This window comes from Rhea pennata, chromosome Z (assembly GCF_028389875.1).
Source record: "Rhea pennata isolate bPtePen1 chromosome Z, bPtePen1.pri, whole genome shotgun sequence".
NCBI classification, from domain to species: domain Eukaryota; kingdom Metazoa; phylum Chordata; class Aves; order Rheiformes; family Rheidae; genus Rhea; species Rhea pennata.
In genome coordinates this window covers 16,977,664-16,991,308 of record NC_084702.1, presented here as the reverse complement: position 1 = coordinate 16,991,308, position 13,645 = coordinate 16,977,664, and positions in this window count along the sequence as shown.

The following is a 13,645-nucleotide window of genomic DNA, read 5'->3' as shown; positions in this document are numbered from 1 at the left end:
TCCTGGAACAATTCTGGATTATCTGGCTTCACAATTCTGAAGAGAAGAGCTCTTGAATAGAGTAAGTTTTAACAGTGCACTGTTGGAAATAAACGTGGTTCATGTAACCTCCCTTCTTCTAATATTTCTGAAATTTTAAAACGTGAAAAAGCTGGATTTTAGGTCTGGGACAAACTCATCATGTTGGGGCTTGCATAGTTGGCATGGCCTCTAATTCTTCAACTAGATCAAGATCTTGGGACACCACAGAATTAATTAAAGGACCAGCACCACAAATTAAAAATTCTTTTAAAATGAGTAAGCCAGCTGTCGAAGCAGATTTTCAAAAGCTTTCACTACTATTATTGTGTTTGTGCCTTTCATTTGAATGTTAGAAGAAACAAATTCATCATTTGATCTCGGAGCTTATTGCTACTAGCAGTGTTCTTTTCCAGCTGAGCCACTGCTACATGCCTTTTATTCTTCTGTGTTCCTTTTATCATTTCAGTGTGCTCTTCCATGTGTTGCAAAGTACAGATGGTGAAATGCTTTAGGTCATGCAATGTTGTCTATTAATTCTTTTGAGAGCTGTGGTGCCAGCTAATCCCTATTTTTCAAATTCTGATTAACTCTATACAATCAGTCTCTTTTGGTTTGACCATTAGGCCTGAAGTAAAGAACAGCTCTTAGTAGCTAAAAATCAAAGGCATTAAGCCAAATTGTTCTTCCACAAAAATCTCTGCAATTTTTTGACTTAACTGAAACTGTAAAGGATAGCTAAGGGGAAATTTTATAGTGATAAAGCCTTTACAAATACTAGAAATAAAGCTAGATCGGAGAGCCACAGCTGGTACAGAAGAAAGCATGCTCCAAATATATGATCAAATATACCAATGGAGTAATTTAATGAAAAAAAGGAGAAGGAAAACAGTGAGTGACAGAGAAGCAAACTATTAGTTAGTGTTAGATGTAGAAAATGGTATATTGTATTACGGTAAACATAAAGCATTCATTTGGCCCAAGACTAAACAGTATTAATGGTATAAACCTGTGGAAAGAAGATTAGGAGGAAACTGTGCACATAACATAGTTGTAGCACTAGTAAAGTAAGTCAATTAGAATAAAACAATAACATTATTAATACACACATACAAGTCTTGATGTTGACCTGCACCCAAACAGTGTCCTTTCAGAAATGTAGCTTGGTAATGAAATGTGACATTTTGCGTGTTTCAGAGGCACAGCCCACAGAAGCAGAGACTTTCCACAGTGTACAGCACTATCATTTAGTATCTGCCCCCTAAATGTGGTGGGCTTAGTGGCATTTTTGTTGAACACACCATAATTTCTCATAACAAGGTGAGGCCAATCCTACAGCTTGCTCCTTCTGAGAGGGGAAGACTACATTCTATGCACATGCATTTGTACACTTCTCTACTTACCTTTCATCTGCTCTAGGGCTTACTAGATTCCCTCCCAACTCCCATCCCCCCACCCACTAGGTACTTAGCTTATTAATCAAGCAAGTAAGAAACAGATGATTTTCTGCTAGAGAATTGAATTAGCACATAAAAGGTGCCCTTCAGTGTAAAGAGATACCACAAAAGCACTAGGCAAGTGGGAGAAGCAGACAATAAAGTGAAACCTCTTCTTTTCAAGAGTAATCAGTTCAAGCTATCACGTGTTACGTCGCTGTCCATTGGTTCTCTTCTGCATCCTTTTACTAATATAACTTTATCTGTTTATCTCAAAAAATTTTACAGCACCTAGAAGTAAATAAAAAATGACACTCTTCTGGATCATTCCACTTCAAATTAACGAGCAGTCCACTGAGTTAAGCTGCCTGAACAATGCAGCAGGTAGCGTTTAGAAATCTGATCAATGGATACAGAACCACCACTTACAACTGTAAGCTAAGTCCTGTCATAGTTGTAGGCTGTGCTTCTCTACTTTCTGACTTAAACGGCATTTTAGGAATTCCTATATTCTTCAGAAAAAGTAGTACAACAGTTTTAATGGTATCCTCTTTGCTACTTGGCATTTTTGCAGAGAGAGATATTGCACGAATACACTTCAATTTTATAAAACAGTAAGATGAGCAGGCTCAGGAAAAGAGCTGCTGTGAGCTGTACATGCAATTCCCTTTAGTCTTTCCTTCCTGTTTTTCCATCTTCACTAACTTTCTGCAATGCCAGCATTCTTAGCCCCCATGTCAAATTGCTGTAAATACTCCTGTATAGTAGCAGTTACTACTGCAAAATCACTGTCCATTTGCTCTTGCATCTGCTTTTACTGTAAATACATAATCTACATTCTTGATTTAATCATTGCTTGGCAATTGTTTTGAACCTATCTCCCCTACCAGAGAGCACATAAACAGCTTGGTAAGCAAAAAGGAAAGGAAGGCAAGCTTATGTGTGCATGGGACTCTGACAAGGCATTGGTAACACCTGAGTAAACTTTAAAAGCCCTCATTGAATTATTCCAGGACCTTGCCCAAGGAGGAAGGAACTCCACCCCCCTATTTCCAAGGCAAAATGAAATGTAGGTTGTGTCTGACAGCTGTGGCAACCAGATCTCAGTGTCACTGTCAGTCGTGCACGTAACTGTAAACAAACCTCTTGTAAGCAAGAGTTTTCAAGTTAGTTTACAGATGGCTTTACAAAGAATGAAAATCAAGAGATTGAGGACTTGACTGCTACACAGAGGTGTGTAAAGACTCATTTACAATAGAGTTCCTTTCCCTATTCTAGCACAGACCTTTGAAAGACACTTTTGATTTTTTAGATGACTAGTATAATGAGGCTTTTTAGTAAATGGAAATCCTAATACTAAGTCTGCAATTTCAAAAGATAATGTGAATGAATCTAACAGCTCCTTCCAGCTGCTCTTCCCTCTTTCTCTTTCAGACAATCCAAGCACTTACCAGACTTTTTTGTTAGTTGATCTGACTCATTAACTAAGCAGAAAACTAATTTCTAAAAAGATAGTTTCCTGCACAGTTAGTAAGATGAAATCATTCATTATCCAAGGGAGAAGGAGAAACTCACAACTGAGAATAAGGAGAGAAGAGAGGGAGAAAAGGAAAGGAAGGGCAAAAGTTACTATTATTTTGGCAACAGTGACTGTCATAAAACCTTAGTGCTTTAGAGGTGAGACGGCTCATGTCTTACGAACAAAGAACTAGTAGTTACCTTAACTTCAAAATAGACTTTGCAATACTGAATTAATATCAATGAATGTATTAATGAGCATTATTGCGCTTCAGGATACTAGAACTAGTAGTGTAATCTAATACTACATGTAGCAAAAGAGAAAAATCATAACAAAAACACTCAAGTTTTTAAAAATCAAAAATTATAATTATTTCTCCAGAAAGATACGTATATTAAAATTCATGCTCTAGTTTTGAGGACTGAAGCTGGCTTAATCAGTGCTGTTATTTTGATCCATGGAGTTAGAATTGAAAAGTAATAGTTGGGAAAAAGTAAGTAGTGTAGATGGAAAGAAATATAAAAACAGAAGATAAAATATGAATAGAGAAAATACAATTGTGATTAGTGTGGTTTCAAGTAAACAATTCTACCTGTGAGCAGGAAGAAGGAATGCAAATGTATAAGCAAACAACAGAGTAACCAAAAAGTTGCTTTGAAAGAAAACTTTGAAGAAGACAATAGACAAAGAAGTGAGAAGCCAAAAGAAGCAGAAAAAAGGATATAAGAGTATGTAAGGAAAAAACAGAACTGAAACAAGTATGATTCTGATTGATGTAACCTTGAAGCCCTGAAATGCACTGATACATTCTCCTAGGAAGTATGTCCTCACAGGTGTCATCTGCCATATTTGCAAACCCCAAGCACAGAATAAATGTTTTTAGAATCATCAGATTTCTAGGATCTTGACTGCTGCTGTTTAGTGTGGCCTGAAACCTGAGGAGAGTTTGGAAAATGGAGCACCGATCTGCTATTTCTGTAGAAAATGTTCTAATTATAGGAAAGTGTCACCATCAGCAAAGTCTTTCCTTGTACGGTCGAGTTTATGCAGGAAGGAAGAGGGACTTGAAATTTTTTTGGGTAGACATGTACAAATATTAAATTCTGTTGTTGCCTAGGTGATTTCATCACTTTCTGACTTTTTTGAAGCTCACTGCAATAGTCAGAAATACTTCTTCTGACTATTCTTTTTGCTTTGTCTTTTGAAGCTCAGCCAACTTTAAATTATAACCAAATCCTGTTCAGGCACCTAGATCTTGCTGTAATCATTATGATTACCAGTAGAACAAAGTGCCATCTACAATACTGATGAACATGTGACACTTCGTAAAAAAATATATGTATTCAGTCATCTGTATTTGGACAATTGTGTACTTTGATAGCATTCTTGCATTTGACTTACGAGAAGCTGGGCAGAATTTTTGTTTTGTTGCACTCTAATACCAACTGGTTAAATGATCTTGAGTACTCCAGGTAGGTAGGACAATCTAGTTATGCTCAGTATAAAAGAACAGGAAGGTATAAATGGGAAATTTATGGGAAATGCGTTGCAGTAGCACAGGAGACCATGAAGTTAGGGGAGATGCTCAGCTTTTTACTCTTTTTTTATTAAAAGAAAAATTGTAGGCAACTGTCTATCCTGTGTGCAGTTTGCAATTTGCCAAGGTTCTCTTTCTAAATCCACTATTTAAACAAGTTCTCTTCTGCGGGGAAAAAGAACATCTAGTGAAGTCTGGCTGGATTGTCTGTAGGGGTGGGGACAACAATAGGGATTAGATTTTACATTAACTTTTTTACATGCTGGTTACAGTTCTGTGTTTTGAGACAGTGTTCTCTCTTACTTTGCTTTAGTTTTGCAGAAGGCTGCCCTCTCTGTAAAATAGATCATGCTCCCAATGAGTCAGTTTTTGTAGATTATTGGCCATTCACGTATTATCATAGGCAATCAAAGTACATTTCAGATTCTGTATAATTTGAGTTTCACAGGAACACAAACTTCAAATATGCAGTACAGGATTTCATTAACGATTTTATGTTCAATTCTCTTGTCTAATCATTGGTATTTTCCTCATAAATGTTGCTGTGATTTAGGAAAAGGATACTTAGGGGAGGCAGGTTAATTTTATAATCTGTTAAGTACAATTAAAATCTCAGCTCAGTAACATTATTTTCAAAGGAAACAGAATCCCTAAAGCAGTGGTTCTTAATTGTTTTAATTAAACAGACCATTGACAATGCTCTTTTTTTTCAGTGGACTGCCGTCTACTTTTTCAAACACTTAACAGCTGTTTTCATAAATTTACTATTTATTTCATAGATCACTTGGTCTTGCTTTGTTGACCATCTGAAACCACTGTTTTAACATTTCTTAGCTGTATGTTTAATTATTCAGGTCTCTTCATCCATTGGCTGTTCAGTTTCTTCCACAACTATGCTACTTTGAAATTGCTGAAAAGGTCAGATAATTTTGTGAAAGAAAATGCTTAGAAAAATTGAAAAATCTTACTTGTGACTGATCAGAGGCTCAAAATGGAGGGTGTGCATTTTTCAGTTTCTGTAATCTACTTCTTAATAATGGATGAGCTGTGCTTAGTTCTTTGATTATTTCTTATTTTACTGAAGGAATTGATTCTGAGAGATATGACCTGGCACACAGACAAATCTATTCTTGTTTTTCTTGTTAGTTTTCTTTATCAATACTGCATTCTATTACTTTAAGAGTTTTTCAGTACTAAGTCCCATTTTTACAGTTCATGTTGCTTACCTTGATTAAAAATTGCTTAGGCAAGGAGATACAGACTGTACTAATCAATGTTCCTTGCCCAGTATTTTCCCTACAAATGAGCCTAGGCTTTTTCATTGGAAAGGCATATTATACCCTTTATTTTTTTTTCAGATTTCATCCGTATTGACTGATAAAATTAATGTGTTCCTTAAACCACTAAGCTGGATCATGTTTTTTGTTTGTGGAAGTTCTTTATGATCACCTAGCAGAGGTAACTGCGGTGGCACACTTTGCTAGAAAGCAGTTGTCACTCCCATAAGGAAGTGCGATTGTGCTCTTTTCCTTTGCAAAATTTGCAGAGGCCATGTTTCTGATCTGTGTTAACCTTAATCTAGGAAAAAAATAAGGGTGAGTTGATCCTATTGTTTATTTCAGCTTTTAAAAAGATTGCCAAAGACTGTGTTGCATAATGTTATTTTGCAATTGGTAAATGTAAATACAGAGAAGATACATTTTAAATATTTGCACTTAGGAAGGCTAATGTATTAGCAGTGTTAGAAGATGGCGATCTCTGATGGTCTCATTGCTATAGTAATAGATTAACAGACTGCTCTTAATTAACTTGATGCCCATTGAAAAATAAAGATAAGCATTTCAGATTTATCTGTGAGTAATAGGTGTAGTGTTCTATAAGAGTAGGCATAATATGAAAATATGAAATGCATAATTTTTCAAGTGGTAGTAGTATGGAAATTATAGCATCCTCCAGCTTCTCCTCATCTCTTAGTTGTTTAGCCATGTCATTCTTTGAGAGAATGGCTGTAACAACGAAAAAGTATGAGACAGAGGGCCCTTTGTATGTCATTATTACATTAAACTACAACAAAAGAACTCTTAGTAGCATCTGAGGCTTCTCTGCTTCCCCCACTATTGCATGCTACCACACTACTTTAATTACAGATTTTGAGATATCTGTTATATTTTACATCCAAAGAAGTGAAACATTCAAATCAGGAAATGAAGGCATAGAGTTCTTTTGCAGGTTTAATCTAGTTTGTGGACAGGTTCATCACAATATTGTTTTTAAGTATTTTAACTCACTGTTGTTTCCACAGGGCACATGACTGATTTAGTAAATGTGTGGTTATTTGATATTTTTTCTCAGCTCTACACTTAATATTTTTCCTAGCCTCCCCATATTCTTTTCTCTTATTCTTATCCATTGTTCAGCTCCGTCTCAATCTTGACTCCCACCACTCCACTGTATTTAATCCACTGTCCTCTTTCCACATAAACTATACTGACTGTGATCAACATCTCTAATTTACTGTACTCTATAAGTTATCCAAAGCTGTATTTTTCAGCTTCTTCTAGCCACTCCCCAAAATCTGACTGTTGTTCCTTCATCTGAGACAGGATTCTGCCTCACTCTACTACACAAAAAAGATAGGTGGACCACTGGTAACACAAGAGTATTTCAGTTCTGCCTCTCACAGTGCTGACCACATGCAGATACTTGGATATATCCCATCCCCAGTATCACAGTTCAGGCCTGTACTATTGCAAAATAACTGATATCTGAATTAGTTCAGGCTCAGTGGCACATTTAAGGGTCCTGCTGAAAGGAATATCTTAAAGCAGTACTGCACTGAACCAACATGATTACAAGGCTCTTGGGTGAGATTTGCACAGTCCCAACTGTACAAAACGTGTAATCACTGAAAGATTTAGGGGATACAAGTGAATGGTAAATCTTGTTCAGATTATGCCACACCAAGCTAAAACATGCTTACTGTAGATGAAATATTCAGAGAAGTTATGGCCAAAGAAGTCTCTAGGAAGTATATGCAAATTGATTCCTTGATGAGTATAATCGTTAGCCACATTTGGTGGATTTACATTTTATTTTTTAACAGTAGCAGTAAGTATCCACTACCAGAGGAAGGCCACTGTAAAATTTCAAGTATTTTCTAAGTTATCTGTTAACTAAGACATTATGTAACATTAAAGTATTTATTCAGTTTTGATTCCATAGCCAGATTGTGCAGTACTGATACAGTCTTGGTCTGGGTTTAACAGGCTCACATAGCAGTTTTCATTAGGAGTTTTTAAAGTTTTTAAACATACTCTAACCATTTGCAAACACAGTTCATTGAGAATTAACCTGAACAGCTGCTATCATCCAAAGAATCAGTCCAGTTTGTTTTACTCCTCTATCCTGAGGATATCCTGCTTTCTCCACTGTCCTGACTGTGGTACTCATCTTTTGTGATCCTTCAGTGTACCAATTAAACTCATTCAGCCAAGAGAAGCATTCCCTTTATTTAGGCTTGATTTGGGACAGTAAGATCTTAGAGCAGTTTAATCATGTCATTAAACTATGTCTATCAATATGCCAATATGGACAAATCTCCTCCTCACTAGAGGAAAACAGCTTTGTAAATGATTTGCTGTTGCGAAAGAATCTTGATCACTCTAGAAGACTAGTAGAAAAATAAAACCACTGTAATATGAGAGGCAGATAACCTGATTTAGAAAGGATTTTTAGTCAAAGTCTTGCAAGCTTTCATTTTGTTAACACCTGTTTAATTGAATGTCCTGATAGACATCTGGGAACTGGGAACTTTCTTCCTAAAGAAAACTGAAGAAAACTCTTTGTGCGGAAGTTGTCATCTCAGCAGTCTGTATTGGCATACTACTTGACGTACATACAGAAGCAAAAACTCTATTTCCAATATAAAATAACATGAAATAAAACATATGCACATATATGCAGAAGGGATTTTTCTGAAAAAACAACCTTAGATTTCCTGAATTTTCAAAATCCATACACTCTGTTGCCTAATACCTTTAACTGCTAGATCAGAATAAGACAGGACGGATGTTTGTTTCCCAAAGAGTATCAGTACCTTGTCTGCACTATACACCTCTTGAGGTAACTGTATACATCTGAATATGCCAGAGAGCACTCTTTATTGCCTAATAAAAGTAGACTAGGCAAGAAAAATCCTTGCAATGCAATACGTTTTACATAGATATTCATAATAGATAACATCTATTGATACATAGTATGTGAATAGATAAAGTTTTAATCATATAGCCATATTTAGTGTCTAAAAGTCAATGGACACAAATAACATGATAAGAGGTATAATATATTAAGTAACTGAATTAGTATTCAAGGTCTATCAAGCTTACCTTTGAAACAAGTTTAAAAAGAGTGAGAGACAGAAAGACAGACTAGAAAATCACCCACTCAGCAGCAAGTAATTTTGAACTCATAAGGAATATCACATAGATCCTCCTGATTTTCTCCTTTCTGACTTTGGAAGGTTTACAGAGAATAGCTGTGGACTTTTTAAAAGATTTTTGCACATTTTCAGCAGCTGCACTACCCTGGAGTATTAGAATGTTGTAACATCGTCACAGAGATAGGCAGCAGTTCAGTTAGTCACAGCATGAGGGAGCAAGATGGCAATCAGAGAACAAACCTAGTGATGTTTGTAGTTAATTCACCATCTCTCCTCTGTAGGAAGCAAAGCTAACTGTGGGAATCCCCAGCTCCAAGCGCAAAGGAAAAGGATTTAATTCATCTTGAGAGGTTAAGACACCTTTTCTGTCAGAGACTGAGAATCTTTCAAGAGCTTTTAAAAATCATTTTAATGCATGCAGGTAAACCAAACTTGCAGAGAGTCCCTACCTACTCACACTGTTGTTTTTCTGTTGTAGGTGGATGTCAGGGCCCTATGTGTACCAGTACGCCTTAATGACACTGAACAGCCTCACCTAGGGCCTACACCCACATGGGTACTGGGCCTCCATTTAAGCTCAGCTCTGGGCCTTTAGCCATTGCCTGAGCTATGTTGCAGGAGTGTTGGTCTCTGGCTTTAATGCTTAGATGGACTTGTGACCTACATTGTAACTGGCTTGTCTCCTGGTTAAGTCCCTTGGATGAATCCTGTAACTTGTCTCTAGCTTGATCTGCTGGATGGATGTTAGACTCATTTTGTAGCCTTGTCTTTAGTCCTCACACACAGAATGGTAGAGTTTGAAAGGGACCTCTGGAGATCATCTAGTCCAACCTTGTCTCTGGCCTTGTTTCCTTTTGCTGCTGACTAGATTCCCAGAACGGACTCTGAAACTAGTTCATGCCTTGCCTGGGAGCAACTGTGGACCCTGTTAAAAGCTCTTGACTCTGCCTGCTGTGTCCAGACCCTGTGGGAATGTGCCCTGTCTGTGGGGGTCACTGCCTACACTGGCATAACCCTTGGCTTCCACCCTGCCTGCCTTTAAGGAACAGATGGACCTCACTGCTCCCTGAAAGAGGAAAATGACAAATCACAGTAAGGACACTTAGTACCTTAAAAAGCAGAAGGTTCATATCTTACTCACTTCCTGTAACAAAGAGCAGAGGATTAGGAGGACTTTGATCTGACCTTAACGTTCAGAGATGTTTAGATTTTTTATCTTCTACATGTTTTTTTTCTTTAGAGTCTTAGAGATGGGTTTTTTGTTTGACTAGTTAAACATGAATATGGGAGGTAGTAAATTATGCATACACTTATATCTGTGTAGTATCCAAGAAATATATCCAGAGCCTAAGTAGTTATCCTTGCTACATTCACTTCAAAGAGAAAAAAATGTGTGTGGTCTCAGTATGGTCACTGGCTATACTGAGATTTACTGATTATTGCTTTGAGATGCGATATACTTTGAGACATACGCTTTCAAATTGTGAAACAATCAAAGACTGCTGTATTGATTTTGCAAGTGTGGTACATAGCAGATTTGTTAAGGCTTGTATTTCCACGAGCACGAGGAAAACAAAGGCTGCATTGTGAAGAAACTGAAGCTGTGGATGCGTATGAGAGTAAAAATCCTCTGGTACAAAAAAAACAAAGTTTGGTATCAAAGGTTGGCATTTGTCGTACAATCATGAGAGGAAGGACAGTTCAGTTTTCATGTAATTCCACTTTATCAAATAACTGGAAATGAATAAATTTTGAAATTTTAGAAGTATCAACCCTTAACAAGGTACAGGGTTCCTTCTGAGTTTAAGCAAGTAAAAGACTCTATCAATTAGAGACTGCCAGATAAGGAAGGTATGCTTAAAAGCTTAAACATGTATTAATCTAATAAGTAAGACACAAAGCAAACGTCTAACAAACATCTCACTGAGGACATTTTACAGTAATTTTTACTGAAAAAACTTACACTGTGTTATCTGATATGATAGTGTTACTTATTCTTTCTGTGAACTCTGGCAGTCCTGAAATCAAACCATTGTGAGAAATCTCCTATATGCAGTGTGTTATCTTATGCTCTAATATAGATTTTATTTTGTGATCCAGTTGTGGTCCATGAAAGTACAGTAGCAAAAGAATAGATAGCAAAAAAATGGCTCCTAACCCTTTAGTAGTAATGGATGTATTAAGTTTCTGAAAGGTAGTATGAAGTCAAGAATAGTTAGAAGTTGACTATCTTTCCTTAATGTGGCATTGCTTGTGCCACACTGTGTTCTGAGGCTGTGATATCCAAAGAACATTTCATGAAACTACCCTATTATGTTTAGGAACATAAAAACTGTTTTCTGGGTACAGATTCCTTGCAGTTCATGGTTCTGTTAACCATGAAGAGGTATAAAGAGATTCAAAAAAAAAAAAAAAAAAGAAAAAAACAAAACGATGTTAGTTCAGACCTCAGTAAATACTGGTGCATGTGTTAGGGGATTTTTACATAGATGCATTGGAGAGAAGCAATTTTATCCCTATGTATCCTCCTTGTCTTAAAACAGTAAGTTCAGAAGGAAGAGGAAGCAATTCCTTTCTTCATACATATGGTAAATATCTGTATTAAGTATTGCTGCTTTAGGCAGTGAGAGCCACAGCACCTTTCAAATCTCATTCTAAGCAAAGAATCAGGCTAGACCTTGAACATTTTATAAGGACAACTGTGGTAATGACCTTTCAAATTAAAGGTAGTAATATTTATAGTACAAGCTCAAAAGTAAGAACCATGTCATATTTTATCTTTTATTTTCTAAGGGCTAAAATATTTTTGCTAACAAATGAATGTAGTCTTCATTAATTAAAAAAAAGAGAGAGATTTTTGTGACCTGCTCTTCTTTTTTCTGTTTAAGGATTGATTACCATTACTGGTAGAAGTTCAGGTGGTCTTCAGTATCAAATTAGATATAACCAAGCTAAAAGAGATACTCTGCACCTCTTACACCTCTGCATTTTAAGACAGTTTCAAGACAAGAAAGTGAAGTCCTCTACCTGTTAATAATGCTCCAGATAAGACTGGCCATTTAAAGGCCTTTTCGTAGGCATTCCTCACTTGATGGGCCAGTGCTGTCTGTAAGTAGTGGTGATGGCTTAGTAATTTTCATAGAAAAGGCATCAAAGGTAGCTATTTCAACTGCTAAAACCTTTCTTTCTGTTGGGAAATTTCAGTGGGAGAAAAAAAAATCCTGTATCAGGACAGAAGGGAGCATATACTGGACATAAAATAAAGCAAAACAAAAACATGCAGGTATCAGTGCAGATATGTGCATGGTTTTTTGGCTTTATTCTGCCTCATGTTAATCATGGTATTCTCACTGATTTATGATCTTATTCTAACGAGAAAAAGCTCTGAAGCTTTTCAAAGTCTAACAAAACAATCTATAAAAACAAGGCCATACATATAGTTAAAACTTTTTAAAATCCTAAGTTTGCCTTAAAGTCTAAGAAATAAACCTTTAGAAATATTTTACAGAACACAGCAAGAACACAGGAAACAGTATTGTATAATAATACAAGTTATTTATAGTAGAATAAGCAGATTTTTATAAACATTTTCTGAATGCATGCAAGAGTTCATGAGTATAGTTGTGCTGGGGTTCCCCAGCGTTCTGGGGGTTTCACATTTTGCATTCTAGCTGGAATGATATTGATAGAGTCCCAAACAGGAAAAAAAAATGTGTTTGAGATTCTCTGTTCAGCACAGACCCTAGCTATCTTTTGCAAACAAATAATATTGAATTTGAAAGAGGTAAGTAAATCTGCTCTGTTTAGAGTTGGGTACACCACAGAGAAATTATTTTCCTTAAATTTGGTGTAAGAGTGTCCTTTCTCAGTACAGAAAGAGACTTACTGGAAACTTTACAATGGCTTGCACAGTAGATTAGGAAACTGATTTAGAATAATACATATTCTATGCTGTTGTAAGGAACGCATCACGCTTTTTTGTTGAGACTATTTACAGATATTTTTAAACTTTATTCTTACAATAGCCCTGTATTATCTTATTAAATTTTTATGACTCAATCCACTCATGCAATGTCTCTCTTATCAATTGGTTTGTTGCAATGTCTTGACTTACGAGTATTTTTTATGGCTCTAAGGAATAGTAACGAGTGTTTTTTATGGCTTTAAGGAATAGAAAGGAAGGACTGCAAAGCGACTGCTCTTGAAAATTTGTTACAGTTTTTTCACTAAAAGTTTATGTGGGATCAGTTGGCAGCTGAACAAATTTTGGGAAAGAAGTCTGTTGAGAACTACTAAGTACGCAAATCTCAGGCTGCTAACTGTCAGTGACTAGAGAAATATTCCAGAAAAATATCAGTACTTTTTTGCCCTACTCTTACATTCCTCATTAGATAACTGTAGTTGGTACTGTCAGAATATTATTCTAGGTGAAACCGCAGTCTGACTCAGTATATCGCGTATGTTCTGTGCTTTGGAGGTTCAGAAGCATATTGGCTGAATATGCTGAAGTTGCAGTTTTAGATGATAGGAAGGAACTGAAACTGATCTTAAGAGCAAACCACAATTTTCTTATTGGGTCGGTTTGTGAATTAAATTGGTGTTGGTGTTAACACAAAAAGCCTTGTAATATTCCATGTAGTAAAACACATAGTTTTTAACTAAATGACTAGTCGAGGATATTACAGGATTTTTATCCT